The sequence below is a fragment of the Filicampus tigris genome, chromosome 1, assembly GCF_054856515.1.
Source record: "Filicampus tigris isolate MCC_2025a chromosome 1, RoL_Ftig_1.0, whole genome shotgun sequence".
NCBI classification, from domain to species: domain Eukaryota; kingdom Metazoa; phylum Chordata; class Actinopteri; order Syngnathiformes; family Syngnathidae; genus Filicampus; species Filicampus tigris.
This window is the reverse complement of record NC_141217.1, coordinates 4,485,835-4,503,043: the sequence shown is the minus strand read 5'-3', so window position 1 is coordinate 4,503,043 and position 17,209 is coordinate 4,485,835. Positions and strand designations below refer to the sequence as shown.

Below are 17,209 nucleotides of genomic sequence, written 5' to 3'. Positions count from 1 at the left end.
TGTTGCATCATGTTCCATCTGGCGGACAATTTCTGTCCACAGTTCATCACGGTCCCAACTGTGTTGTCAGTCCATCTGGACTGCAAAGGATGGTAGCCGCGGTTTTGAAAAGCAGATCTCTGCCCATCAGGTTCACTGGAGCTCCCCCTTTTGTCAGGACAAACTGTAGTTCATGTGTTTGTCCAGCAATTTCAGTCTTTAATGGTGTCGAAATCCGCAGACTCATGGGCACCCCTGTAAAGCCCATTAAGGTGGTCGTCTTCCCTGAGTGCTTGGATGCGGAAAGTGGAGGTTGCATTTGCATTGCAGTGGGGGAGCAGTACATTGACAGTACCAGTGTCCACACTGACCAAAGTTGAAGCATGCTTGGCCCGGTGGAGGTTGGCAAGCGCTTCCCCTGCCTCCGTTAGTGTAACCCCTACCACAACTCCCGCCTCGTTCCCTCTTCGAACCCTGCACCATCCACATCTGCTTTTCTGCTTTCAATTTTTTTTTCCTTTTTCCTTCTTGTTTGTTGTTAGTGGCCACTTGTCGGCCAATTGTAACTTCAAAAGTTACTTCTGATGCTTTGTGGTGTCTGTCAACAAAAAGTTTCAAATGGTGAGACACATGGAATCGGTAGTTAAAGGACCTATCGCCCCCTTCCATGAGGTCACCGTCTTTCAAAAGTTCAGATTTAATTTCAGCTGGCAGTGTGTCAAGCAAAGCAATTCTATAAATAACACTCGCCTCCCTTACACGGGAGGGGTGTGACCCTGTCTTACTGTCCAAATACTTGTGCAATTTTCGAGATGAGAACTTGGATCCATGGGATGTTTGAAGTCTGGGAGCTTCGGCACCGTCGGCGAGGAGGAAGGGAACATGTCACGAATGACCGTGAACACTGGAGGAGCAAAAGGAGCAAATCAAATTTTAGATTTGACATTATTCAAATCAGACCATGTCAAAATATAATCCAATTGGTGAACCCAAATGCAACAGGCACAAATCAATCTCACTACATCACCACACGCCAGGCTCATGCCATCCGTCAGCTTTTTCAACGCCTGGATCCATGTTTTACCGCCAGCAGCCAGTCCGAGTAGCCGCTTCTGTAAAAACTCAAGATCTTTCAAAGACAATTCTTGATATATTAACCCACCTTGTAGACTTGGGTAAAGCTGGATAAAGGGAAGTTACTGGAGGGCCGTTTTCGGGAAGGTCCGTAATTGAATCAGCATTGAACAGCTGCAATGGCAGTGGACACCACACAAATCTCATGAACATTTCACCTCAATTTTTCATTCTCTTCTAATTTCTTATTCAAATCTCTTTTCTCCATCCACCCTACAATGGCAAGTTTATCCTTCATTTCTTTTCCCCTCCGAATAAAATCTCTTTCTTCCTTCTGAAAATCAACTGCTTCATGAACCAACATATATTTCTGCCTTTCTATCTTCCTTTCGATACCAGCCAACAACCGACCTTCTATTTCGATCCACAAATCCTCCAATGACTTCTGATAATCATTGTGAAACATATCACGTTCATTACTTGTACACTCGACTGTCCAATTTACACCCCAGGATTTTGGTGGCACACTCATCTTATTCTAGATCAAATCAAAACACATAAAAACAAATTAAATTAAATCAAAACAAATCCAATTAAAACAAATCAGGCCAGGTCCTCTGTTACCCTGGCTTTACAACAAACAAGTAGGAACTTTGTTTTTTATTCTACTTTTGCCAGGTCCTTTGTTACCCTGGTCAGTCAGGTCCTCTGTTACCCTGACATTCTAATCAGTTTTTGGGGGTCCCAAAATCCCCAATGTGTAATGAAACGTCATAGTATGAAATCGCATCCGATTTCAAGTCAGTCTACGACGGGACTAGTAGGAACCTCGTTACCCTACTTTCGCCAGGTCCTCTGTTACCCTGACTTTACAACAAACTAGTAGGTACCTTGTTACCCTACTTTTGCCAGGTCCTGTTACCCTGGTCTGTCAGGTCCCTTGTTACCCTGTCTTTACAACAAGACAACAACAACACATCATCTTAATACCTATTGACAATGAAACAATTGTACCACAAATCTCCCAAATTTCACAATTTCCAATGTGCAGAATTCGTGATATAATCAAACAGGCTTCTGTTTACCTCGTTTTGTCGGTGCACCGGGAAGATTGCATTCCAACCGAATCCCTGTCCATTCCTCTGTCCTTTTATCCAATGTCCTTTCTCATCACGTTGGGGTCACCAATTAGAGGGACCCTTGTGTTTTTGAATCATCTGTTAAATCTCAAGGTTCCAAGCGTGATCGTTTCTGAGAAAGGACTACGATTACGACGACGTGTTAAAAGCTAACCAGTTTATCCTGACAGAGGAGTCTATACATATTTCAGAGCTCTGGGTCACCCACTATGCCTATCTTAGCCTTAGCAGAGATGCTGTAGACCGGAACGACACGATTCTATTTCTAGACCCAGCCTTTATACATTGCATCAAATGAAAGTGTAAAGATGTCTTCGTCTGGTTGGTCCACAGTCCACTGACATCCTTGTTGTCATGCAGAATGATGGTCGTTGCCACGGCCTCAGTTGAAGGTGGTTGACTTGTGGTTTTGCAGAACTGCTTCGTAGCAACGGTTATTTCCAACTGATGTTTCTTGGAACCTGCATCAGCACTCTACAGGAAACTCGCAAGCAGTACACACCTCCTCTTCACTTTACTTCATCTTTATTGAGCATTATTGTTTAAGCACAAACCAAGTCACTAACGTGATTATACCATTTTTAGCTATCAACATCTTAAAAAGAAAAAAAAAACATATCGCATTAGTAACAAGTGACTGTAAGTTGTCCATAGTTGGGAATGTGACTGTGACTGGTTGTAATTGACAGAGCAGTTCATGGTGTACCCTACCTCCCACCATAAATCAGCTGGGACAGTGAAATGAATTAACGGTATAAAAACTGGTTCAAATAATTTGTATGAATTGGGTGAAATACATTACAGTTCACCGAAAGTTCCCTTTAATCTTTAAAAAAGATAAGATATACTGTATATAATAGTATTTGCAATTATATAGAATTGCATTTCTCTGCTTAAGTCATTTTTTTCAAAAATGTTGTACAAGTTCCAACAAATGCAGGCAACATTCTAGGATGTGCAGCAGCTTCATTTAATTATCTGATGACTTCTTTTAGTTTCAAAGACGATTACATGAAGAATTGTCTTGATAATCAGAACACAAATGCGATGTACAAATAAGTTTTTTAATAATTTTACAAATATGATTTGTCAAGGTTTTAAGGTATTAAACAAATGATTAAATACATTATGATCCAAACTCAACATTTATAGAGACAAGAAAAATGCAAGACCTCTCAAAGAATAGTGTACTTTCAATTTAAAAATAAACTGAACCTCGAATGACTAAACCAAAGAAAATAAAACATTACTTTCACTTAGGGTCCTATAGACATGATGGCTACAATTTCCTGTCTGACCACTGTGGTCACAGAGTCCTTCCCCAGGATGAGAATGTGGTTTATAATTCAGTGTTCCGAGATAATCTCCTTTCTGCATGCAATCATTTTGGGCTCAGCCCAAAGGGGAATGTTGTGGAGCAACCTTCATCAGTATAGAGACCAGGAGACCCAACATATATACCTGCATTCATCCTTGTTTGCAGATGTCAACTAAATATAATGTACTGTGACTTAATGGACAGTTTTATAAAACTGAGATTTAAGGTAGTTTGGAGAACTCAGGCAAATTGTGACATTAGTACAACCTAAATCATGAATTTATTAGTTCCTACGCCAAGAACTGTTGAATATGGAACATAGTTGGCTTCACATCGCTGAACAGAAATTACTCTGGGCTGGGCGTCCACACTAGAGCTGCAACTAATGGATATTTTAATAATCAATTAATCTGTGGATTAGTGTGTCAATTGATCGATTAATCTGATTAAAAGAAAAACAAGTTTGGATTTCCAGCCCTTTCAAACACAGGACATCATTTCAATTCGGCAATGTAGAACATGCACAAACAGATTAATTAAATTTAAATTACTGGCAATGTTCTCTCTAAAGCAGTGGTCCCCAACCTTTTTTCTGCCATGGACCGGTTCATACAAGTCCATTCTCTTCACTGCCCTGTAACTATTCGCCGTCCGAGGCGGGGTTTGGGAGTTCAGGCGTGTGGTTTTTTTCTAGCCTTAAAAATGTGGTTAGCGGAAAGTATGACGCTCTCAAGGCACTTAGATTCGTTGGCGAATCAGTTCTGAAGTCTGCATGTTGACTCTGCGCATACTGTGCAGAGCGGGATTACTTTGTGCGTGGGAATCAATTGTGGTTGTTAATCTGTATTTCAAGTAGGTCTCCTGGTATTGTCTGTGAAATGTACCTTTCTTTTTCTTCTTGGGCATAGACTCGTGTTGAATTCCGACTGGTCCTTTTCCCCATTGCAAATAAACTTTCCAAATATGTCTATTTATTTTACTAATTTCACTAATTTGTGCATTTAATATTAGCATTACAAGACGGAGACAACTTGACATGCATTAAGAAGTACTGTGAGTACTGTAAGTTTTTTTTTTTTTTTTCTTCAATCAGTGCGGCCCACCACGGCTCGATCCAAGGTTGGTTCCCATTGCCGGGCTGTGGCCCGGTGGTTGGCGACCTCTGCTCTAAAGCCCCTATTCCACTGAGGGGCAAATTGTTCTACCTTCTCGGTGAAGGTAGAACAATTTGCGTTCCTTAGGGCTCGTAGAAGGTCGCAAACGTTCAAAAAACATTTGCCAAAAATGCATCAGACGTTTGCCAACAGTTTTAGTGATTTTTTTGGGTTGCAAGGACATTTTGAACATGTTCCCTTGTGACAACAAAAGTACAGGGTTACATCTGGCGATCATGCGACTATGAATGAATCCTGAGGACCTCCATTTTCCACCCCAGTTTAATCTACAAACAGGACACCATACCATTCCCACTTCCCTTACAGTTTCAGTCGTGCGAACGAGGGTGCACACTCGGTGGTTGTACTATAGTTTGAAGCATACATTGACACACATACACTCACACTGACCACTGATGTGACGCTGCAGGCGACATGCGGACCACTCCATTCAGGAAGTCCAAATATGGGTGTAGTTTACGAGCCCCTCAAATGAGGCTTTCTCGAAATTCAGAGGTCTCGTGACTCAATTTTTTTGTGTGCATGATATAATTAATATACTTATAATACCTATACTTATACTTATAAGTGGACAATGTGGAACCACATTGATGCATATTGTATGGAGACTAAATTAATTATGCTTAAAATGACCTGTGTGCTAAAATAAAAATAACAAACTAGGGCTGATTTTATTTGTGTTACAAATCTGATCAATCATATGTACTATTTTAATATACAGGTATAGGTGGTTTGAATTGTTTTTGCAACATATCAGATAACAGATCATGGAACATATGATCTTGGGTTTTGGGCATGGAATATTAGAGGCAACATCAGTTACTGGTTTGAGCCACAACATGTCAGAAAATGGGCAAAAATGTTGATCATTGTGTTCCAAAGTAAAAACAGACGTTTGGAAAATGTTTTATTTTGATTCAACACAATGTCTGTTTTTATGAAGGACTTCAAAAATTTGGGAATATTTAATGTTGACAGCAGAGCTGGGCAAAGAGAAAAGAAAAGTGCTGAAAAAGAGCACTCCAGTGTTGTGCAGGCAGTCTTACTTTTTAAAAGAACCCAACACAACACGTCAGCCGGTACTTGACCCGATTAGGGACGATAAGAGCGACGGCCGAAAACCTACGTCCATCCTTGCTTAGTCCATCCCTTTTTAAATAGTTCTTGTCCTCAGCGTATTGTACGCGTAGAAGAGAGAAGAAGCAAGCGTAAAAAACAATCTTGTGCGTGCATGTGGACGGTTTTGTACACGCGAAACACATTTTTGAACGCACAAAATATTCTTTTGTACGCGGTATTTCACATTACATACATGCGAAATACTTTTGTACGTAGTATTTTACATTACTTCCACGTGAAACATAATTTTGTAGGCGGTATTTGACATTACGCTGATGTAATTGTGGCATCAATCTAACGCCATACCTTACAAGCAAAAGTTGATGGGGGAGAGAGGAAGGGAGGAAGGGAGACTGATCGAGGTCTTTTCTCAAAGTCGGGGGAACATCGCCCCCCGCCCAAGTACCATCTACGCCCATGCTATTGTGTAACTAGCTGCGTTTGGCTTTGTTTGAGGGGAAAAAGCATCTACTGGTGTTTAAGGTAAATAAAAGTTTTTTAAAAATCCATCTGTGTTACTTCTTTCTTAGCAAATATCCCAAGTTATAATGTGGACACCCGCGGCTATTAATATGAAGCTGTCAAATTAAGTACCAATTTGTTTATATGTCTACATTTATCTGTTGCAAATTTTAATCTGGTGCGTTTTTGTAGTCTGGAAATTACAGTACCTACAGTCCTCAGATTAAACAAAAAAAAAGGATATAAGAACTTTCTGTGGATGGCCAAGGACTGTTGTAACTGGTTGTTCCTTGATGTATCTTGACGCATCAGTTGCTATGCAGTTGCAATTGTCCTTTTTTGCTTTGTTCCTTTGCCTGATGTCTTACAGTATTTAAATTCGAATTACTCAGCGACACTTTGTCAGCACCTCAAGGTTTCGTCGAGTCAGAATGTCAACCCTCTTCCATGTCTCCTGCATTCAGCCCTGCTCTCTTTAGTTAGTTTGTTTTTTTCATTGATAAAGACTTTTACTTTTCAATTTCTGTCTCATGTCTGCTTCTGGGTCAAAATTCTGCTCTTCACATGACAGAACGTACTGACCAGTCATGGACCCAGCGATAATATGGGCTTCTTGCTTCACATGTACCACAACTAGTGGTACTGCTCGCTCCGCAGCAGTGCCATAATTTTTAAACTCACCTCAACTTTGTAGCACTTTAAAACAACCATTGCTGCAGGCTAAAGTGCAGTACACGGAGTAGAAATCAGTCATTCATTCATTCATTCATTATCCATACCGCTTATCCTCACAAGGGTCGCGGGCATGCTGGAGCCTATCCCAGCTGTCTTTGGGCAGTAGGCGGGGGACACCCTGAATTGGTTGCCAGCCAATCGCAGGGCACACAGAGACAAACATCCGCACTCACAATCACACCTAGGGGCAATTTAGACAGTCCAATCAACTTACCATGCACGTTTTTTGGAATGTGGGAGGAAACCGGAGTACCCGGAGGAAACCCACGCAGGCACGGTGAGAACATGCAAACTCCACACAGGGAGGCCGGAGCCGGGATTGAACCCACGTGGCATTCCTGTTTAGCTGCACGAGTTCTCTCATTAAACCAGCGCTCGGGTCATACTTTTGACTGCACAGTCTTTAATTGAGCCTTTATGACGTCGCCATATCATGCAATGGCAACTCATATTTTGAATCGCCCCCAAAACACTGGCCTCGCCTCGCCACTTGGGAAATGTTATGACACTCTGGAAGTGTCAATACTGCAGCGCAAGCTTGCACTGTTCACTTGATCCCACCCCCATCCCACCATGTGCCTCTTGTAATGAAAAAGCAACAGAGGCCGTGTGGTGTGGTGCCGGGCATAGCGGTGTCGTGCGGTGTGGGGTTGTTTGGGCCTAATGAAAAAGTGCCATAAGAGTTGAAGTACAAATGAGCTATCTACACAAGTACAAAATGGTTTTGCTCCTATCTACCGAGATGTTTGGGGCAAAAGTCACATGTCCGTAGGGCAGGAAACATCTTCGAATACAAGTTGCCATTTCTACACGTAGAAATATTTTTTTTCCACACAATTCCAAGTTTAATTTTGCTTCAACTACAAAATTATTTTCCACACTTACAAGTCATTTTTTTCTTTAACTACAAATCTATTTTTTACAGGTACAAGTTATTATTTCTACAACTACAAATCTATTTTTTACAGGTCCAAGTTATTATTTCTGCAGCTACAAATTCATATTAAATTTTTTATAAAGTACCCTTTTTTGTGCAACAAATAAAAAAATATTTTTGACACCTACAAGTTACTTTTTCTTCAATGACAAATTTATTACATTTCCATTGTACAACGACAAGTTACTTTGGCACAAAATTTAGCTTCATAGCTGGCTGGGTTTTGCAAAACTCCAGCAAACATGTATTGAAAAATATGTCCAAACAATTTGAAACAAGTTTGCTGTTTGCTGGTGTTTGACAAAGCATCCACATTATCAAACTATTATTATTTTTTTTCAAACCAAACACAAAGTTTTTGAATGTTAGCAAACAAATGTTTCAAGAGTGGCCAAGGCAAGGCGCAACAGAGGGTGGATTATAATCACACGCAAAAACAGGACAGACAGCATTTTGGTCCTGTAAATGAGTTCAGAAAAGTCGGTAGGAAGTAATCGTTTCCATTTAGTATGAGAAGTGGCAATTACGTTTGCTTTATTACAATCGTAAAAATCATATGGGAAATGATTTACCAGAAAAAAACTGTCTTGAAGAATGTGTTTGTAATCTTGAAAAAATGTTTTGGCTTCTTCCCAGAAAGAGATCTAATTTCACATAGCAAGTCAGAGAAAAATGTAAACTACTGAAAAATGTCACAATATATTTTGTAATTTTCATTTATGCATTTTGTTGGTTTTTTAAAGTCATGTTTTTTGGGACAGTTTTTTTTTTAAATCCTTTATTTCTTTTCATTTATATTTATATATAAAGGTAAAATGGATTACACATTTTTATTATTAAGCCAACTAGCATTCTGATGCTTTTACATTTCCTGTTGATGTTTCTATGGAAATGAAATGCCCAATGAATGACATCAGATTTTAGTTTAAAGTAGGAAAGGACACTTGGTGTGGTTAAAAGCAATATTGAATACAACAAAAGAGTCATGTAGGGGATCACAAAATGTCTCTGAAGGACTATCGGGAGCAAATAACTGCTGCACCACAAACCTCAGGGGAGTTGTGTACAGCGTGGATGATTAAGTGATTCTTGTTTTAACTAAAGCATATATATATTTTTCATAGAAATTGAAGAAGTTGTATGTAGCCATGAATTTTACCTATGGCTATAAAAAAAATTATATGGCGCATAAAGAACTGACAAGTGACATTGCAACACAATTTAGGGCATGTGTTCCATACATTCGAATGTAAAATATCGTTTGTTCACTTTTGCATTTAACCTAAAGATACATTTAGAGGGGTTTGTCTGATTTTCACAGATTACTTGTTGCCGCGAGATGGGTTTTTTTGTTTGTTTTTTTGTTTTGTTTTTCACAATGCCTACCACTGTTGTAATGACCCCACGCCCCGGGTACCAGACACTAATTACAAGGTCCATAAAAGTGAGCAGAAGTTGTGTTTCGGGCTTTGCCTGGTCTCCATCACACATTTGTCCGTGCAAAACAATGATGACTGTATCTTAATGTTGGACTTTTATTTGGCTCCCGGGGGAAGCCTAATGCAGCATGTACAATTGAATGTGTGTGTTTGTACTTAAGAGCACGTGCATAAGTGGAGGAATTTGGGCTTTGTATGACCACTAATTACTATTGAGCCTTAACCGTTTTATTTTCTCCAGGGAATTTGTGACACTAATGAAGGAGACTCAAGTCAGGCACTTAATAGTGCACTAAATCCATACAAAGGAACACTAGTTCTTAGAACTAAGTCACTCGCACTATTTAGCTGATTGGGTGCTGCTATTCACTGTTCACAAGTTGTTTTGGACTACCATTGAATATGAATGTAGCCAAAAATGAAACGTATTTCCATGTTGTATATCTGCAGTATTTATATGATTTGCAACTTAGTCAAGACAGACCTTTGACAAGAGGCGTGTCTGCAGATGCCTTCGGTGCCTCGTGTTTCAGGATCAATTTATGTGTTTTGATTTCCCTTTTTAGCTCTACAAGTTATCTTGAGATTTTGGATTTAGAAGGTTTACTTTCCCTTAAATCCTGTCATACATAAATACCATGAAGCCACAATTTCAAGAGAACAAACACTAAGGGCCCTATTTTTGTGCCAGCGCAAGTCAAGCGCAAAGCGCGGTGCGCATGGGTGGAGTTTTCTTTCTTTTGCTCTTTTTGTAGACGTGCGCAGTTAGAAACTGATGAGTGACCAATTGAAGCGGCTCTTCTCATTCCCTCTAAAATCACAGTCTTTGACATTGCAGAAGCAGAAATAGACTCCATGCAGAAGATCGAAGTATACGCAAAGTATGTAAGTAAAGAACTGTAAGCAGATCACCGCTGTGAAACGGGCACTTGGAGACCGCCTTCCAACCCGATCGTTCATGTCTGTGTGTGGAACCCCCCTTCCCCAGCCTCCATAGCTGTGCTGCAGCCAAGGAGGTGATTTTCAAAATATACTAGAGATGATAATAAAAATGTGTTTAAGGATAATGATTTCTACAATGATTCAGAGCGTTCAATGCACGCTGTTGCCATATTTGTCAATGAAATACGATGACATCCGCCGCCTGCTTTCAGCTGGTCTAAAATTTAGTCTACTTTCAGCCACCGAAGTGTCAGATGTGCTGGAGGCATGTAAAAGGACGCCGGCATGGTCCACCGCGGTCTGCCAAATTCCCAAACACAGTAAACTAGGCTTGCTAGTTTTTAACCCATGGTTAGATGCAGTAAAATTCACTCATACTGTATAGCAATCTTGCCCAACACAACCCCTAATACAAGCAGGAACAAACCAAAGTAAACAGCATCGTTTTGAATTGTAAGGTTGGATAAGCGGTTCGGATCATGGATGGATGGACGGATGGATGTGTGAATGTGAACACACACATGCACACTGCACACGTGTCGTTTTATGGCCACGCCACTGAAAAAGTTCTAGGTACAGTATGCCTATGATCTGAAGTACACTTCAGTAAATTTATAAGCTGCCTTGATGCAAGATAAGTTTTAAATGTACTGTAATTGTAATTTACTATGCCTCAATATACAGTGTTGTGATATTAGGATTAGATATAAGTATTTTTTCCCTTTCCGAATCCTGTTTTTTTTTTGCATATTATTCAAGATAAAACATCTCAGATTATTAAACTCAGTTTGATACATCACACAGACAACCCAAGTAAATGCAGTTTCTTAATAAAAAAATATTAAGAGGAGAAAGTTAAATCCTATGAGGACATATGTAAAAAAGTAGTTCCTCCTAAATTTATCTGTCTCTCTCTCTCTCTGTCCCGCTCTCTCTCTCTATCTATCTCTCTCTCTCTCTCTCTCTCTGTATATATATATATATATATATATATATATATATATATACATATATATATATATATAGAAAGAGCTGACAATCTGTCAATCCTGTCCGTGTCCGGGCGGGGTGAGGTTTCCCGTGTTGAGTCAAATTACAGTGAGTTTCTTTCTGTCATTTTACAATATGGATGAACTTGTCAGTACTGTAAATGTAGCCTTCAAAGAGAGATGTATCTCTCCAATAAAAGATAATTCGATATGTGTCTCGGTACAGCACGGAGAAGCAAAAGGTTATTGTAAATATTGTGGTTATTTCCGTATCATAATTCTCACAATGGTGCTGTGGGAAATCACGGTATTAGACGACGCCAGTGTACTTCCAGTCTATACGACACAATGAGTGACCAGCCTCTCAGAAGTGAAAAATAGCTGTCAACTTGAGAACAGTGCTACACAGGCATTCCTCATTTTCTCATTCCTCAGGTTACAGAGGCTTGAAGCCTCATTCCATTTCTCTTGTTGCCGGGACACAGTCATTTCATACAGTGAAGGCAGTGGGAAGGGATTTGAGATCCGACCAATCCCTTCACCTGTCACGGCCCATCTACGTACGTTTGCTTACATCATCAAAACTTTGTAATTTTAACTAACAAATAACCAAATGAGGAGCATGCGCAGTAGTTTCACATTTCATCTTTTGCCATCGTGTCTCAGAACGTCTTTAAAGGGGAAGTCAACCCAAACATATTTTATTCAAGAATATGTTCTATGTTCTAGACTACTTGAAACACGGCATTCTGATTAATATTTCATTTGTTGAATATGAGTTGAGCAGCAAAATCCACCCGTTTTCAGCCCCCTGACTTGGCTAAAAATGGGTGGATTAACTCTTATTCCAAAAACGCAATATTTATCACACTGCAAAAATGAACTAAATTCAAGAAATAAATACTTGTTTTGAGAGAATTCAGACTAAAAACAAGTGAAATTATCTGCCAGTGCACTAAGATAATTACACTTGGTAAGATTTCTTGAAATAAGAAAAATTATCTTGGCTTTTGAAAAGAGAGAAATACCTTAAAATAAGTGGTGAAACACTATTTTTAAGTACTATATTAGGTAAAATAAAACTGAAGCTAACCTATCATGCATGTTTGTGGAATGGGGGTGGGCAAGGCAGAGCACTTGGACTTAGTAGGGTAACACATTTACGCAGCACCCACACAGGTACAGGTAGAACATGCAAAACCTACACAGGAAGGCCGAGGCCAGATTTGAACACACAACCTCTGCGCTGTGAGGCGGACGTGCCACACTGAAGTGCAACAAAAAGTGTAAATGAAGCATGTTGATATTGGTACACCACTTAATAGTTACTAGGAAGTTCTTGAAACGAGTTTTTACAGCTAAAGGTTCTCTGAAAACATCAACTATAGCATCAAACTGAGACTCAGACAGTAATTTATCTTATTTTGCATGTAAATGAACACATTTTAGGATCTAAATGCTAAGTAAGAAATAAAAGACAAATAATCTGAAGCAGCATTGATAACCTTACAAATTCTGCTCTTGCATAGTATATTATTGTCAAAACAAGATCAGAAAGACTTTTTGGCTTGATATAAGATTCGAAGTCTAGGTTAGATAACTGATTTTTGCAGTGAATGCTTTGCTTCAACTAGTTGGCCTGCATAGAACATATTCTGGAAAAAATATGTTTGGGTTGAACGCCATGCACTGATTTTCAAAAAAAAAAGGGACAATTGAAAAAAAAGTGTGACAGCGTTAGAAGTAATTGTTCATAAAATAGGGAAGGAGACAAGTTATATTTTAAGTGTTTGAAAAGGGTATTTTTTTCATAGATGGACTAATAATGCTACATATAGGAATGACTGGACTTGGCAACAGGTTTGTTTCATGTCACAGATGTTTTGACAACTTCAACTATTTTTTTCTGTTTTCTATATTTACACAATACTTTGCTCTACTTACATCTTTTGAAATAATTGGTGAGACATGTTTGCACTGTATATTGATTTTCAAGCCTGAAGTGAAGAGATATTGATTCTAACTGTAAATAAAACACTTTGCACAGTTTGTTTAAAGAAGTGTTTATTTATCTATATTTAACAGTGTCGTTTATTTGACTTTTTCATAGTTGTGTGCAAAGGTTAACATTCGTGGCAATTAAATTTTCATTACATTGTAGCATTTTCCCTTAAATTTCATATGCCTCCAATACTGTGATAATAAATTACTGTGGTAATCCAATAATGTTCATCTTGTCTTCTTATTTGTTAAGTGATATTTCAAGTTTATTTTGTTGCGGCAATGACAATGATCTACCTGAAGAGAAAACTCTCTTACCTTGCTGACAGTTTCGGTTGTCACTGCAGCCTTCCTCGGAGCCGTCACCGCTTTCACGTGACGTGTCTAAAAACAGCTGACCGGGTCGGGGGAACCTTCAAATTAGCGGGCTGGAGCGTAGCTTTGATCGGGTCGGGGAGCCTTAATTTGAAGAACGTGCCCCCATCCCGGCACCCTGGCAACTACAGGCTCCCATGCCGGCTCCTGTGCACCCGATGCCTCAGCAGTGCCATGCCCTCTTCCCGGTACCTCGACAACTACAGGCTCCCATGCCGGTTACTCTGCAGTGCCAGGATGACTTCCCGGTACCTCAGCAAATGCAAGCCCCCATCCTAGCTCCTCAGCACCACCAGACTCTGACACATCCCCCAGCGGAGCAGCGGATTTGCAGCCTCCTTCCGATCCTACTTCAGCAGGACAAGGTCTTCTGCTGCCCTCTGACTCTGCTCTGGTGGCGCAACCTCTGCGCCTGCTCTTGGTTTCTGCTATGACGGCTACGTCAGCACAATCTCTGCAGTTGCCCTTGGATTCTGCTACGATGGCGCAAGGCCTTCGGCTGCCCTCTAATTCTGCTCGGCAGCGCAAGGCCTTTGGCTGCCCTCTGACTCTGCTCCGGCGGCACAACCTTTGTGGCTGCCCTTGAATTCTGCTACGATGGCGCAAGGCCTTCGGCTGCTCTCTGATTCTGCTCCATCGGCGCAAGGTCTTCGGTTGCTCTTTGACTCAGTTCCGGCGACGCAACCTCTGCAGCTGCCCTAGGATTCTGCTATGACGGATCCAGCAGCGCAACCTCTGCGGCTGCCCTTGGATTCTGCTACGATGGCGCAAGGCCTTCGACTGCCCTCTGATTCTGCTCCAGCGGTGCAAGGCCTTCGGCTGCCCTCTGACTTGGCTCAGGCGGCGCAACCTCTGCGGCTGCTCTTGGATTCTGCTACACCGGCGCAAGGCCTGAGGCTACCTTCATCCCCTGTGTGGTCCCCTGGGCGCCCACCGGACTGGCCCCGCCAAGACCCTCTCGTCTGGTCTCCGGGTCGCCCACCAGACTGGTCCTGCCATGACCCTCTCGTCAGGCCTCCTGGATGCCCACCGGACTGGCCCCGTCAAAAACCACTTGTCTGGCCTTCGGGAGGGCCACTAAATTGTCCCCGCCACGACCCTCTTGTCTGGCCTTCGGGTCGCCCACCAGATTGGTCCTGCCACGACCCTCTCGTCCGGCCCCCTGGACGCCCACCGGACTGATTCCGCCAGGAACCTCTTCTATGGCCTTCTCCGATCTGTTCTTGATTTTGGTTTTGCTTTAGAATTTAGTTTCATGTTTTCATCATTCTTTTGTGTCTGTTTAATTACTTTAATTCTTGTCATTTTATATTTAAATTTAATTGATTTTATTTTTGGTTTTGTTTTGTTTTTTGCCTTGTTACTGTTGTTTTACATTCCGGGCCCCAGGTGGTGCAAAATTGACACATTGTCAGTACGTCAAACCTTCTTAGAGTGAGGATGCAAACTCTCATATAAGTCCTGATCTCTGTTGTTCCTCGTATTTTTGTTGATAAAGACTCTTCAACGTCAGTGTCATATCTGCGTATGGGTCCAAATCCCGATCTTCACATGACACTCATTTCTTAAAAAAAATATCATATTTGACACGAAATTCATTTCTTCTGCATCTGTGTAAAGTAATGTTGCAAGATTATTTTCACATGCATCATCAACAGCCGACACTCATAAAACAAACCACTTTGCCAAAAATCCTCAAAAATTCAATTTAAAAAAAGTCCAAAAACTGATTCAGGATAATGTGAGGCAACTGCAGAATTGGAGACCGTGATTGACAATGTAGTGTCCAGAAACCAGGGTTCTCAAACTCAACGTATGTTGTGTCTGGGCTGTATCAAGTAGTCCACAAAAACATGTTTAAGTATTAAAAAAAGTACAACTAATCCAATCTTTATTGATAACAGTTTAGAACATGAACAGTTCTCCAGAATATGTGAAGATTGGTGAGCTGGTCCTTTCTCTCATCTCCCTGCTAATTTTCATTCTCCTCTACTTGAGTCACAACATATGATTTCTTGAGTGCCACAACTCTCTTTGTGCATTCAAGACAGGTCGAGATGTCCCCGTGCTCAAAAAAAATGAAAAAAATAAAAAACATTCCGTCTCCTGTTTTCATTGAAATTGACTGTTCTTGTCACCAGCCTTTTTTCATTACAGGTGTTGAAAAAGACATGACTGGGACTGGGCGATAGGATCTCTTTTCCTACCACTTGATGTCACTACAAAGTCACGTATCGCCGAAAGCGGTCATGAGTCTCAGATATCGTCGCCCACAAGTGATAAAACACTATACACAAAACTCCCAGGGCAACGAAAAGGTGGGGGTTGCCCTTACATTAAACTTTGACCCTTGCTAGAGAGGGGGACGCAAAATATCATCCTGCGGGCCACAAATGGCCCCTGGGTTGTGAGTTTAAGGCCCCTTTGTGAGTTCAAAGATGGTCTAGAGCAGGGGTCAGCAACCCACGGATCAGGAGCCACATGCGGCTGTTTCATCCTTACGTTACGGCTTGCTAAAATAAATTATAAGTGTCCAATTGAAGTGTATTGTAGCGTCTTCTAAAGAAACGACATCAGACGTATCTTAGTTATCTCTTTTTATTATTCCAACACGGCTAATGTGGGCTGTAGTCGACGCCAACTACAGTGCAACATCAGTCCCGTCATAAGTACATACGGATCTCTGGTCCTTTGCCGTCTGCTAACTCCTCTCACTCGCACACTCCTCCAATGCCGCGAGTGGAGTGATGCATTCAGGAACCTCTGAAACAACAGAACTTAGAATAACACAACACACAAATGTCACTGCAACACAGATAATCCAATTCGTTAAAGTATGTTATTTGTCTCAAAAACGTGTATCATGTCTTCTTATGAAGTTAAAGTTTTTAATTTCTTTCTTCAGACCTGGTGCAATTTCGGTGCTCAGCATTCGCCTTCCTCTGAGATGTTAGGCAGCACAGGAAACAGCCAGCGACACCAAAACTGCACAACATTTGAACAAAGTATTTTATTTGTGTGTGTTTGTTTCCAGCACGGTGGTTGACTGGTTAGCATGTCCGCCTCACAGTTCAGAGGTGGTGGGTTCGATCCCGGCTCTGGCCTCCCTGTGTGGAGTTTGCATGTTCTCCCCGTGCCTGCGTGGGTTTTCTCCGGGTACTCTGGTTTCCTCCCACATTCCAAAAACATGCATGGTAGGTTGATTGGACACTCTAAATTGCCTCTAGGTGTTATTGTGAGTGCGGCTGTTTGTTTGTCTCTGTGTGCCCTGCGATTGGCTGGCAACCCACTTATTGCCCGAAGTCAGCTGGGATAGGCTCCAGCACGACCCTTGTGAGGATAAGCGGTGTATATATAGTCACTGTCAGCCGAAAATCTCAGACGTCCAAATGTGGTCAAATTCATGCAAACCCAGCCTATTTAAAGTGTTGAAAATAGCAAATACTCAAATGAAGCACGATTTCACGGCCGGAAATGTGTGTGACACGGCCGTCTGCGGATTGCAGCCTTTTTTTTAAGCAATAA

General features: G+C 41.1%; 1 pseudogene; it reads right to left on the bottom strand.

Annotated features, from left to right (window-relative positions):
* Window positions 1-246: 246 nt before the first annotated feature.
* Window positions 247-1,022, bottom strand: LOC147152560 (uncharacterized; annotated as a pseudogene).
* Between the last annotated feature and the right edge of the window lie 16,187 nt (window positions 1,023-17,209).